Genomic DNA, 14,495 nt, shown 5'->3' with positions numbered 1-14,495 from the left:
AATACGAACCAAAATTATTCTAAAGCATCAAGTACTGGTTGTCTTTTGTTGCATTTCAACTAGAGTTTACAGATTTCTTTCAAGAAAAAACTGCCCAGCTTTCGAATACCAAAAACTGTCGCAGGTGTCCCGCTAATGTCTACAACGTGCCTGACACGCTAACTAAGCCGGCCGGACTGCCGGACTCCGGATACGTAACGTGACTGAAACCAAGGCAGTAATCATATTACCTCAATTAAATGGAAACTGAAAAATACAAAATAATCACGATAGAGTGCAAGGCACGTAGACGAAGGAAAATCATAATTTGATATTTTCTGTCATTTTTTGAAGGGCTTCGGCTTCTATTGTTACATTGAGTTTCCTTCCGTCCTGCCCCTTTAAATTGCTTGTTGAATGGTGGGCAGAGAAATTTAGATATCCGACTCCCATTTCTGAATGTGATTTTTATTTAATTATAAATAACCTTTCAACATGCGATTAAAAGGAAAAGACTATTGATCCCAGATTTGTAATTCCTTACCTTTTGTTTGCTTAATTGATGAAATGAAGCAGTTGTGGATAGGTTGTTTTCAACTATAATTTAAATTGCTTGTTGAATGAAGGACAAGGGAATTCAGATATCAGTCTTTCATTTCAGGATGTGATTTTTATTTAAATATAAAATAAGATTTCAACATGGGATTAAAGGAAAGGCTATTGATTCCAGGTTTGTAATTCCTTACCTTTTGTTTGTTTAATTGATAAAATGAAGCAGCTGTTGATTGGTTGTTTTCAACTATAAATTAAATTGCTTGTTGAATGGTGGGTAAGGAAGTTCAGATATAAGTCTTCTATTTCAGGATGTGATTTTTATTTAAATATAAAATAAGCTTTCAACATGCGATTAAAGGAAAATATGGATCCCAGATTTGTAATTCTTTTAATTTTGTTTGCTTAATTGATAAAATGAATCAGAAGTAGATGTGTTGTTTTCAGCTATAACTTGCGTGTTGAATGGTAGGCAGTGGGGTTAAGATATCCGACTCATATTTCCAAGTGGTATTTTCACTTGATTATAAATAACTTTTAAACATGCGATAAAGGAGTCAGGGTGGTTTCGATTAAATCGGGAAAGTAAAAATTTGCCACTTTTTTTCGATTTTCTATAACTTATCTGTTCGTTTGTTCGGAGAGTAATTTCGTTTTTCCCCAACTGAGGACTTCACAACTAAGCCGTATAATCATTATATATTTTAACAGCTGATATAACAAGACTTGATTATGAAACAGTACGTTTCATAATATGACTCTTATCGTCACTTAATTCAGAATCACAATGAAACATTTAAAATAGATGTATCGAAAATTCTAGAATAATTTATTAGATTTAAAATACTGCGGAAACTTCCATTAGTACATAGAACCTTAACAAATATAAATAAACATTCTTGATTAAAGTTAAGAAATGCGTGCGAAAAAAGGGTTAATCACAAGTCTATAGTCCAAGCTTGATCTCTTATGTGACCTTTCCAGAATTTAGCAATAGTTTCATCAAACAAAAAGTATAGTATATAAGATCAAAANAAAAATAAAAAAAAAAAAAAAAAAAAAAAAAAAAAAAAAAAAAAAAGACAACAGAAACGAAAAAGAGTTGAACCGAGTCATTAGAGGTTTACCAACTTTCATTATGAACATCAGTATGGGCAAGTTCTCTCCATGCCAATTAGTTTATTTGTTGTTAATCAAAGTATTTAAAATTTAATTTTTATTTTAATTTGTTACTGATTAAAGTATTATTAATTTAAGTATTTTAAATAGTTAAAGTATATAAATGAATTCAACAATATATGCATAAATAAGAACTATCACAGGTTAAAATGATAAGTAGTAGTTTATGTCTTTAAACCACCGTAACAATAATATTCAGTAGTTTGGGTTTTTTTGCAGTATCAAATATGGAAAATGAAAATTAGTAATTTCGGCATATTTTACTTTTTGAATATAACAGGTAAAAATGCTGTTCAAGCAAGAAAAAAAATTTATCTGATGTGAATAGAGAAAATGTATTGCCAACACGCAGGACTGAAACTAGTTTTCCAAAAATTCGATCCTGCAGTTTTGATGTTGAAGAGGCACTATGTTTTGGTAGTTCATTCGGAATTGATAAAGATTCAATAAAAGCATTTAATGATGCAACAGCTCTTGAGATTGCTGAGAAATTAAATCTATTGAATTCGACAGTTTAAGATCATTTAAAAAGTCTGCTACTTACTTCTCAAATATTAAAAAAAAAAAATTTTTAATTTTTGAAACGCATTTCACCTGTATGTGAGAAATAAAAGTACTTTCCAAGCAATCCAATAAAATTTAACTTAGAATTCTAAGTTTAAGTTACAGCACAGACATTACTTAAATGCAAACCTTTTATGAAGCAATGCAAAGAACTTTGATAATTTAATTTTCTTTGGAGCTAAAATTTGAAGAAAGTACTAGTACACTTTGCGCTCAAGATAAAAATCCCAAAAATCGTAAGAATCATTAAAATAGCTTTCAATAGGCAGTCAAATATGTTATTTTAAAATCATACTAGCTCAAAGAAATTGAAAGGCAAAAAGTATTTTTCAAATTAAACAAAAAATTAATTGATGTGATTTTCATTCAAAAAAATATTTAATATTTTTCAATATTTAAGTTCTAGTATATGAATTTAAGCAACATCCTTCATTCAAACAAACCACCAAGTTTCAGTACGATAGGTTTATTAGAGACCAAGTAATCTTAGCGCGTCAGGTGTAAAAACGTGAAATGAGAAAAACAAATTTAAAAAAACACACGATTACAGATTAGAATATAGATGCGTTACTCTCTGTTTTCAGTGAGAAGATTTCAGTATTTTTGCAGGAGCTTTGAGTAATATATTATATTTGGCATCAAATTGCTCAGAATAAAATCTTTTTTCAAAAAATCAAAAATCTTGTTTGGAAAAACATTTTAAACTCCTAAAAGAAAAAAGACAATTGATCTCAGATTTGTAATTTTTTACTTTGTTTGTCTAATTGATGAAAATATGCAGTATGTTTTCCAACTAAAATTTAAAATAAGTGTTGAATGGTGGGCCGAGAAATTAAGATATCAGTTTCCCCTTTCTGAACGAATTTTTATTTGATTATAAATAAAAATAATAATTCTCCCCTGATACTAGAATTGTATTTTTTTAATGATAAAAAGAAGCAGTAATAAGTGTGCTCTTAACTACAATTTATGTTGCTTGTTGAATAATAGGGATTGTTTGTTGAATAACAGGATGAGTTACGTTGCTTGTCAAATAATGGGGAAAAAATTAAGGCATCCGACTCCCTTTCTGAACAAAATTTTAATTAAAGTATAAATAACCTTTCAACACGCAATTAAAGTAAACGACTATTGATCCCAAATTGGCAATTCTTTACGTATCGTTTGGGTAACTAATGAAAGAAAGCAGCTGTGAAAGTGTTGTTTTTAAGTAAAACTTGCATTTCCTGCTGAATGGTGGACAAAAAATTAATATATCTGACTCCCATTTCTGAATGAAATTTTCATTTCATTATAAATAAACTTTCAACACGCAATCAAGGTATATACGACTATTGATCCCCTATTTGCAATTCTTTTCGTATTGTTTGCGTAACTAATGAAAGTAAGCAGTTGTGAAAGGGTTATTTTTAAGTAAAACTTGAATTCCTTGTTGAATGGTGGGTTTAATAATTAATTAAGATATCAGACTCCCAATTCTGAATGAAATTTTTAATTATAAATTATCTTTCAACACGCGATCGGTGAAAGAGACTATTGATGCCAGATTCGGAATTCTTTACTGGAGGTATTGTTAGATACTAAAGATTCAAATGCTTTTTGAATGGTGGGCAGAAAAATTTAGATATTTGACTCCTATTTCCGTATGGGATTTTAATTTAATTATATCTTTCAACATGGATTAAAGGAAAAGTCTATTAATTTTAGATTTAAAATTCTTTATCTTTTGTTTGTTGAATTGATGAAATGATGAAGCTGAGGATCTTTTTTCATTAAAAATTTTCAATTTCTCGTTGAATGATTCTCATAAAAGCATAAATTAATAAGTTAAAATTGAAAAGTTAAAAAGGAAAGTACTTCACATGTAATTTAGATTTTAATTTTATTCAAAACCCAGTGAATACTTTACAACTGAAAAAGAAATTATCGTTAAAAAAACTGGAAAAAAAACTAAGTTGTTAGCTAAATGTTAGTTTAAAAAAAAGGCAAAAATTTAAAAATTATTTCAAAATGAATTACTTTAATTATGCATAAAAAAGTTTCCCCCTTTATTTGAAAGATAAAAATCTTTGCTTCAAAATAGTTTCAGTTATTCTTTTACCTCTATTTTTCTGAAGTGTGTAAGTAATTGACGCATTTTTATTTACTCAAATTTTAATAATTTGTGAGGAGGTTGACTGAGAAACTTTTAAATTTGGATCATATTTTCGAATATGATTTTATTTTTTTACAGAAGAGTCTTCTGTATACAAGTAATATATCTCAGATGTTAAATTTATTCAATTATTGTAGGTATGAAGAGGAATTTTGATATCAAATCTCTATTTTAGAACGTTTTTCTTTTCATTTAAATAAGAATATTTCAATATGCGATTAAAGGAAGAAATTCTCCAATAAATTGTTAATTTTTATCTTTAAATTCCTTTTACTCAAGTAAAAAAGTAGACGATGCATTAAAAAAAAAATTTAAAGATAACGTTGCAGAAAAGTGGAGCGATTAATTTAGATATCTCAATCCTGTTTCTTATTTCGATATAAATAACAAATTAAATAACTTTTTAATGTGCTAATAAATAAAAATACTTTCAGAAGTATTCATAGAATTCAATGCACTATCCAACTGAGACAGTTCTCATTAGGTTTGAAAAATTTTAAGGTCTGAAGAAATTAAACTTATGTTTAACACAAAGTAAAGAGTAAATTTATAATTCTGTCGTGGCAGGAATATAAAAATATTAATATAAATTTCAATAAGACAGGTACTTAATTAATATCCTTAACAAATTGCATCAATACATTAGTTATATTGCTTTGTAGAATATTTTTCATAAAAGTAATTCAGTGCATTAATCAGTTTCCAAAATGTTGACGTACGAAACTGTGCTGTTATTTTAACAAAAACAGATTAAAGTAGATAGATTTATATTTACTTATTTTTCCAATCTTAAAAGAATTTTTCAAATTCAGCTTTATATAAAAAATCCTAAATTCTTCTAATAATTTTTTAAGCATTGAAGCATTTTCTAGTTTTTTAATAAAATATTTTATAATAAAATGCGGTTTCCTTTACGTGAAATGCAAGACTAATTTAAAAATATTACGTACGTAACGTCGATAGTTTTTCCCATACATCACGATAATCTGATGCTCTAACATTTGATTTAAAAAGTCATTATGAATTTTATTTTATTAAATAGAAAAGTATATAGTACATGTAACATGAATATATAAATAGAATTCAGAATTACGTAGACCTCATTGCATCAACCTTCTGAGAAATTCCCAATAACGGTTCCAACTAATTCAGATATCTAATCACTGTTTCTGAAAGCTATTTCTTAAGATTTAGTTTAATAAATACTTTCACGAGTGGATAAAATAAGATTAAGATAACAATAAGGTTAAAATCGGGCACTGTTTCTTAGACAGTTTTGAAAACTTGTCGAAATATGAAAAATCAATTTTGAAGTAAAAAATCTTCAACCCACTGGAATTACAATTTACACTCCTTACAATTTTGTTATTATCTATCTATGAATCATCATATATAATCTATGATCCATCATCTGTGACGCTTGATATATACGTATTCAACTAGATACTGATTCAAGCTAAACCAAAGAATTTAGGCACATTTTCCCTTTTGATTTCTGTGTATGATGGCATCAAAATTCTTCAGACTCTCCTTAGACTTGAATGAAAAAAAATTAAAGACAGTAATGCATTGGAAATAAAAAGTTTTCAACCTGCTAAAAGCAGAATCATATTTTTCGATCATCTGCAATGTTGTTATTTTTTAATCATCATCTATATAAAAAAAAATTAAAGACAGTAATGCATTGGAAATAAAATCTTTTCTACCCGCTAAAAGCAGAATCATATTTTTCGATCATCTGCAATGTTGTTATTTTTTAATCATCATCTATATACATAGACCCAATAGATTCAAACTAGTCCATTGATCTTAAAAAAGTTCAAGCACATTTTTTCCTTACGTTTCCGTTCATAATGGCAAAATATTGAAGGCCATATTACAATTTCGTGAAACCTTTGTCTGTTGTCATTGGTATAGCGAGATTTAAAAAAAAAAATATGCATTTTAAAATAGTAAACCTTCAATCTGCCGCAATGTGAATCATATTTCTCAAATCTTGCAAGCATTATTCAGTTTTTGTTATTCTTTATAATCACAAAAACACTTGAAACTCTTACAATATTGCGAATTTTTAGTCTGTCATCATAAGCCTTGCTGTGTGATAAAAATTCAAAATTTATTTCATATCTAGTGTTGATGTGTATAGTGTCAATAGATACAGGGTCTTTTGTTGTTAAGAATGAAAAGGGAAATATGTGTTATTTTTCCATATTTTTGAATAGTTCGTGTTTATCATTGTAAAATATGATGGAAACAAGCATTGTACAATAAAAATATAAAATTTTATAAACTTTAAAAAAACATTAACTAATATTAATAATATTTAATTTCAATTAATGTTAAGTAAAAACATTAATTAATAATTAACGTATCATATTAGGGCTTTCTTCCTATTATTTCAAACTCAGTTTAAAAATTCGTTGATTTGTTTATACAAATAAATATAAGAAAAAAAGTAATACAATTTATCATTTTTAAAGTTATTAGAGTAATATTACAAATTTAATTGTTTTTCTATGACCAAAAAAAGACATTATCACAAAGATTTACTTTTATAAATCAGTAAAAGTTAAAGCCTATTAGAAAATTCTATTTAATAAAGATGTTTTATTATATCTTTAAAATCAATGAATATAAGTTTCTTATTATGTTTTACATATAAATTTTTAAAATTAAATCCAGAAGATGCATTTATATATTTAAAAACTATTCATTTTACATTGGTGGTTTCTTTTTCTTTTTTTTTTGTAATTTATTGGTCACATCTCCTTAATACGCTTGCACTTCATTTAAGAAATAGTCCTTTACAACATGTGTTTAATTAAATATAGTTTTGAAAATAATATTTTTAAAAGATTAAATTTTGAGTCAAATATAGTTTTAACTTAACATGTAGCTCAGTTTTATCAATTTTTCTTTTCAGTCTTAAAAAATGCGTCTTTTAATTTTGCACCCATCGTCATTTTGTGCGTACTTGTAAGGCATTTAATAGTGCTAATTTACTTCTGATCATTCTGTACAATGTAAATTTTGATATTGTAACATACTCTTTTCTTTCTAAATAAGTTTCATTTACAATTTTAAATAAATCATATTTATTTCGTCTGTTCTCTTAACTGGTATGGTCCGAAAAGATGAAGTACAGAACTTTAAGCTGGTGTTATCATTATTAGTAAAGTAGTTAACTCAAATCTACTTGGAAAATTAGAATATTTTATTACAAAAAATATTTCTTGTGATCAGTATTTGTTATCACTATAAATACAAGTTTAGTTTACCTTTATCCACTTTTATTTACCATGCCTGGAGAAAGTTTTAAGGAATTGGTTTGCCGTTGATTTTTATTCATGAGTGAGTGAAAAAATATCACTTTTAGTCAGTTAAACAACTAATATTTTAATGGTAAACGTGAAGTTATAGACTTAGTTAAAAATATTATTTCTATGTTTAAATACAAATATAATTCAGAGTCATCTAATTAAAACAGACCGTAGAGAAAAGTATTAAACTTACTGTGCAAGATAAATTATTTTCAAATGCACTTTTTGGTGACTATTCTAAAAGAAAAACCTTAAGGTCTATATATGTGAACGTTTTTTTTTAAAAAAATATCATTTTTTAAAAAATCATAGTCGAACTTAAAAAATATTTTAGCAAATGAGTATAACTTAAAAGGTTTTACATGAAGCCTTAAAATAAAGTCGAAACAAGAAAAAGCTTCTATATTCCCTTTTTTAGCTTTTGCATAATATTAAAAATTTCGAAATGAAATATTTTGAGCAGTTTTTGGTTGAATTTAATTTATAGTTTAATTAATGTATTCTATTTACACTAAATTCAAGTTTGAAAAAAATACTAGATGAAAATGCTTTCGCTTAATCAAAATTAAAAATAGTTAAATCTAGGTCTCGCAATTTTCAACATAGCTGTTGAAACATCCAAAAAAAGATTAAAAATTACCTATATTTTTACATTATATACAGTCTTTAAAGAATTAATTAAAATTAATTTAAAAAATTAATTTTGGTTGAATTTAATTTAAATTTTAATTAATGTATTATATTTACACTAAATTCAAATTTTGAAAGAAAACTGTATGAAAATGCTTTTGTTTAATCAAAATTAAAATATTTAAATCTAGCTTTCGCAATTTTCAACATACCTGTTAAAACATTCAAAAAAAATTTCAAAATTACCTACATTTTTAAATTTTACTTTAGTCAATAAATATAGATAAATTAAATATAAATAATTAAATTATTTGAAATTAGTCAATAAATATATATAAATTAAAAACTATAACAATCCTTGGGAATTTTAATTTTAAAAAAATTACGATAACATAAAGCTTTGAAAAATTTAAACCAGTTTCTCATCAAAGTGTAGAAAGCCAAATGTATTAAGTAGAACAAAATAGAAACAAATCGAAAATCGGATGAGGCGGTAATAATTTCAATACACGCTACATCTTTCCACTTAACGCCACTCCTTCCTTTCAGGAGCGTTAAACGGGGGTTTATGCAACTACTTCATTACACTCCCAACATACGTGACATCTTGCCTCCCCCGATCACGTGACTCTCTACATCCTCACGCAATCATGAACAACTCAACCAGACCCCCCAACCTCTTGCCCAAACTGATTTTACTCTCAATTTGAAAGTGATTTGTAATTACCCTCTTCTTTGTAGAGTGGGTTCTTTTTTTGGAGGGAGGTGGGAGGTTCATGAATGTTATGACAAAGGGATTCGGAGGGAGGATCAGGATGAGAATGATGTCTCTCTTGTTATTCATCCACTCTGATCTTTTGACTTGGTGACAAAAATAATGGTTGTCCCAATAATGGCCCCCTAAAGTATTATGGAAAAGAATTTTATTTTCCCAGCATTTCTTATCACTTTATTTAAGGAAAAGTTGCAGGCCCCAAAAAATATCTTTTATGTAAACTTTAAAATCTATTAGTAATTGTTGCTTAATGTTTTGGGAAAGTTTATTGTTGTTTTAATATGGTTTTCATTGAAAAATATTGCTTTTTATTATTTGAATTTAATATGAAAAAACTCTCTTAAAAATAAATGTATTCTAAGAAATATTTCTTCGTATTTTCGTTCTAAACATTACTAAAACAAACTACAAACTATTAACTTATATAATATTAATTTGCAGTTTATTTTAGATAAAATTCCGATTCTTTAATTCGTTATTATTTACTGTTAATTTTTACAGTTCTCAGAAATATTTATACTTGTAAAAAATTTCTTTTTTGTATTTTAAAATTTTTAAATAAAAAGGTGAGAAATATTTCTTGCAGGCATGTTTATGTTATCAAAATGAAAAAAAGGTTAAGTTTGTGCCATGCATAAACAAAACTAAAAAATCGCGTTAAACGAGCACACATAAAGCCACATAAACAGACATGTAACGGTTTAGGTTCAATTATGAAGAACGTGATACAGTATTTAAAAGCAGAATAAAAGAGGAAAGCACAGAGATGCCGAAAATTGCTACAAACAATTTATAACAATGAAAATAAAGAGTTTTTCAGCAAGGAACAAAATAATCAGATAAAGGAAATAATATAATAGACAAATATCGCAAGAGTAGGATGCGTGTCCTATGTATTTCAAGGTATATGAATTAAATAAAAATAGATTTATAAAACTTTTGAAATAATGAAATACTAGAAAGGTTATTGATTAAATTAATAAAATTTTTCAAAATGTTAAAAAGTTCCTTAAATAGGTCAATAACTGAGGAGCAATAATGAAGGATTTATAATGAAGGGTGACAGAAAATAATTTAATGGTTCTTAATTTTGATCATAGCTTTTATGTACTTTGAAGTAGATGTTTTAGTTTTTTTTCTCTTGTAAGTTCTAATAGATTATGACCATTCAAAAAATAATTTTACAACTTTTACTTAGAAGTTATGTTTTTTTTCTCTAAGTGCAACAACTCAATCTATTTTAAATTTTTAAACTCAATACAAACAAAACATTAAGAGCAAACGCATTTAAAAACTTGCGCAAGTTTTATTCCACTTAGTTTAACGACTCCTTTGACATATCCTTACTTATTGGGACTATGTAGAAAAATTCTTTTAGAAAGAAGTTTCTTTTTTATTAATTTACTTGCTAGTTGCCATTTTTCTTACGGAATAAAGAAAGTCATAAATATTAATTCCTGTTTTTCTTAGTATTTTCAATAATGAAACTTTCGAGAAAGATGACGTTTCTTTAGGAACGAAAGCAAAGCTAAGAATGACTTAAAAATCCTTTTCCTTCCGGGTTTTTTAAAACTAGAAGAAGTAAACGTGTTTTTCCTATGTTAAGAGATCATAATAAATCGTGAACTTAATATTATTTACCAATCGTGTCTTAAAAAGTCAGATAAATCATTTATATTTTTTAATTTAAATTTCTTAAATTTATATCAATAATAGATAAGTTTATATCAATAATAGATTCTTCGGTGTCATAATAAAACATAATTTAAGAATGTCGGGTAAAGGAAATCTCGAAAAAGTGGGCTTACCAAAATTTATGTGGCCAAAAATCATAATCGAAAGTTAAAGTAATTAATCATTTTAATTCCTTATTTCTTAAACTAAATAAATTAACTTTTATCACTTTCAACATTTACAAACATATATGTTTGAAGAAAATTTACATTCCACTTTGTTCACAGATTTTATTTATTTTTATTCTACGACTTACAAAACTTTTCTAGAGGAATTCTGAAACCAATTTTTACAGAAAAGTTTCAATTTTTATTTACACAAGTTATTATTTAACTGTGCAAAAAGTCCATTAAATTCTGAATTCCTTCTCGAAAAGAATTTTATGCTCAATGTAAAAATTTTACATCTTACATCTGAAATGGAAACTTTGTCAGTTTATTCTTTAAAAACTAAGGAGTTTATGAATTAATTTAAATCATGTTTCTTCATCACGTTAAAACACAACCTCTAGCGTAAATATTTTCAAGTGCATAAAACGTTATTAACAGATACTCGTGCAAAAGGATTTTAATTAAAAATACAAATATTTAACAATAAAATAGTTAATTAGTTGTGGTTGTACTAATTTACTTCTATTCAACTCTTGCTCTGTCAAGTTCTTTTAGTTAACGCCTTGCAGTTTAATTCTTTTTGCTTCTAATATGATATTAGTGACACTTATGAAATGGTTTAAATTCTATCAAAATTTTGTTAAAATACTTAAATAATTGAAATCTTAGGTTTTTTAGAATTTAAAAAAGTAAATCAACTAATCACTAAGTGTGGTTATCGTTATTCGCTAAATTTTAAGAACGTATGTCAAAAAATTAGAATTTAAGCAGTATTTAAACAATCGTAATTAAAATTTAGTGTCCTCACTTAAAGGTTATTTTTGTTAGAGATATTTGAAGATAAAACTTAAACAGAATACAGGAATAAAAATCACATCTTAAGACTTTTACAGTTTGAGTTCTTTTTTTATTTGCGTTTTGTAAGTTCTCCTGATAAGGTAAGGCTTTGCGGGAGAACAACTTATACAGATAATTTTATTTCTTTTCCTTTTTCTTTTCTCTTCTTTTTCTTTCTTTTTTTTTCTTCTTTCTCTTTTTCTCATTTTTTTTTATTTATTTAAGAAACTGTCATAAGCATTTCTAATAATTTAATATTGTAAGTATCCTGTTTACAAATTAATATTTTTAAACTAAGACATTTCATTATTACCATATAAACAAAACCCGCATGCAAATAAAGCTTTTGAGAACTTTTACATTTACTATTATAACTGTTAAATATTTGTTAATTATGTTAAATATTTATAATTATATATTAATATTAAATATTTATAATTATTATTAATATAATTAAATATTTATAATGTTAAAAACATATAATATCTCAAAAAATTTTATCTCAAAAGCGGAATATTTTCAGAATTTTTTCTTTTTAAATAATGAGCTTTTCATTAAAAAATAAAATAAAGTTTAATTTTATTAAACATAATTATAAGACTTTGGTTCCTATTAATAATAAAGCTATTCGACAAAGACAAAGACAAAATTATTTTTGTTACTTGTAAATTCACGATGATTCAAAACAGTAAATTATTTTTAAAAGAAGATGGATCAAAAAACTATATTGAACACCCACTAAAAAAAATAACAATATTTATAAAAATAACATAGACAATATCGATACACATGAAATAAATTTAATAAATAAATAAATTTACCAATATCGATTGAAATAAATTTACCAATATCGATTTACAAGAATTAACATGAAAAGGCAATACGCGTAAAAAAAAAACGGCCCCTCACTTTCAGCTCTTTATACTTACTCGCTATACTTGAGAACTTCCCCTCATAGATAGTGGCTATGCCGCAAAGCAACTTTTACAGAAAGGTTTGGTTTCTCGTTTGTGAATTTTTAATCTTTTTCTATCAATTTACAAACAAATCAGGATCAGAAAAAATTTTACTTTTCACAAACATTAAATCCTTTTATTTCTTCATTATCATTTCTGATTAAATATCTCACTTTGAATTTAAGTAATGTGAGATTTCATATCAGTATGAATCGTTTTTTATTTACGAATACTTTTTCATCTTAAAAATATTTAATTATTATAACAATAGCACTGTAGTAATTTCTTATAATGCATAGTTATTTTTAGGTTCATATTTAGATATATTATTGTTCCAAATGTTTACGACTTACTATGATGTTATAAACATTGCACAATAACTTGCTGAACTTTTTGTATTAATAAACGAATTATAGTAAAAAAAAAAAACAGCTTACAAATGCATTAACTTAAGATTAGTTTGTTTTTACGTTTGAAAATTATTAGTTCTTTAAAAGTTTATTATTGGATAATTTTGAAATTTTTGAGAATTTATTTCCTAGAATTGAAGTAAATTTTTTACATGGAGATTACGAAATTTTCAGACTTGAGTTATTTTAATAATTTAAGAAATGCTGGTTAAAATAAATTTAATTTCGATTTGTAAAACCTTAGAAGTGAAACATTAATTCATGGTAAGTATCTTGCAAAATCAATATTTATTTTAAAAATGTTTTAACTGTGGAATTATAAAAGTTGACTTATAGTTTCAAACGGTACATCTTTAATTTAATATCTCAAAATAATATTAGCAATAGTTATAAAATAAATAATAATTTTTTAAAAATTTATAAACCTAACACAAAATCAAAATTTATAAATGCTTAATTAATAAAAAAAATTTATTTCTAGATTTTTAGTTACATAATAATGTGTTTTCATTATTTTAAAGTTACAAAATATTAAAAATCAAAAATGTAAAGATTAACAATACGTTTAAAAAAACACAAATAAAAATTAATGAAATGTTACCTTATTTCCTTAAATTCTGCATCATTGCAACTATTTGAATATTTCTTCTAAAGTTTGAAACAAGTTCTGATTTTATAAAATAGCAACTGCAATTTTTAAAAAAATACTTATTCGGGAACAGACTTCATATTCTTGAAAACAAGTAATAACAAAGGCTTCACTGTCTTACTTCAACTAAGCTTTCCAGAAAAGTTTTGTCTATTTAAAGAACAATTCTAGGATTTTTTAAAAAAGGAAAAATAAAAAACATTCCAAAACAAATCACGTTCTAGGAAAAAACAGGAAAATTCTTTAAAGCTGCGCCGGAGAAACAACTTTCAATTGTGGAATAGTATTCCACCATCCAACTTATCCTGTTTTTCCGAAGGAGGTCCTACCCGTCATTTTCCGTTACGTCATGATTTAGAGCTATTCTGATTGGATGATGATAGAAGGCGTTGTCTATTTTAATTCCACCTACAGATCTTCGCAAGTCAGAAGTCAAACTGCATTTAATGGAAACTCCAGTTTGATAGTGAAAGATGATGTTTCTAAACAATTTTGAGGTAAATTAGATAAATTATCTCACTTTATGGGATTATAAAGAAGCTTAATTGCTCTGCCATTATGGAAATTTCGAATCAAGATTTGCACTTAAGAGAAATTTATCCTAATTAAATTTAATTAAAGAAAAGAGACAAATTAGGCATTAAA

General features: G+C 25.9%; 1 protein-coding gene across 1 annotated transcript in view; it reads right to left on the bottom strand.

Annotated features, from left to right (window-relative positions):
• LOC107451767 (uncharacterized) overlaps window positions 1-14,111 on the bottom strand; it is a 52,067-nt gene extending 37,956 nt beyond the window's left edge. Inside the window, exon 1 of the mRNA XM_071179239.1 lies at window positions 13,803-14,111. The gene's annotated coding sequence lies outside the window, so the exon portion shown is untranslated. The remainder of the gene's footprint in view (window positions 1-13,802) is intronic.
• Window positions 14,112-14,495: the final 384 nt, after the last annotated feature.

The sequence above is a fragment of the Parasteatoda tepidariorum genome, chromosome 3 (assembly GCF_043381705.1).
Source record: "Parasteatoda tepidariorum isolate YZ-2023 chromosome 3, CAS_Ptep_4.0, whole genome shotgun sequence".
Classification (NCBI taxonomy): Eukaryota; Metazoa; Arthropoda; class Arachnida; order Araneae; family Theridiidae; genus Parasteatoda; species Parasteatoda tepidariorum.
This window is presented reverse-complemented; position numbering and strand designations above follow the sequence as displayed.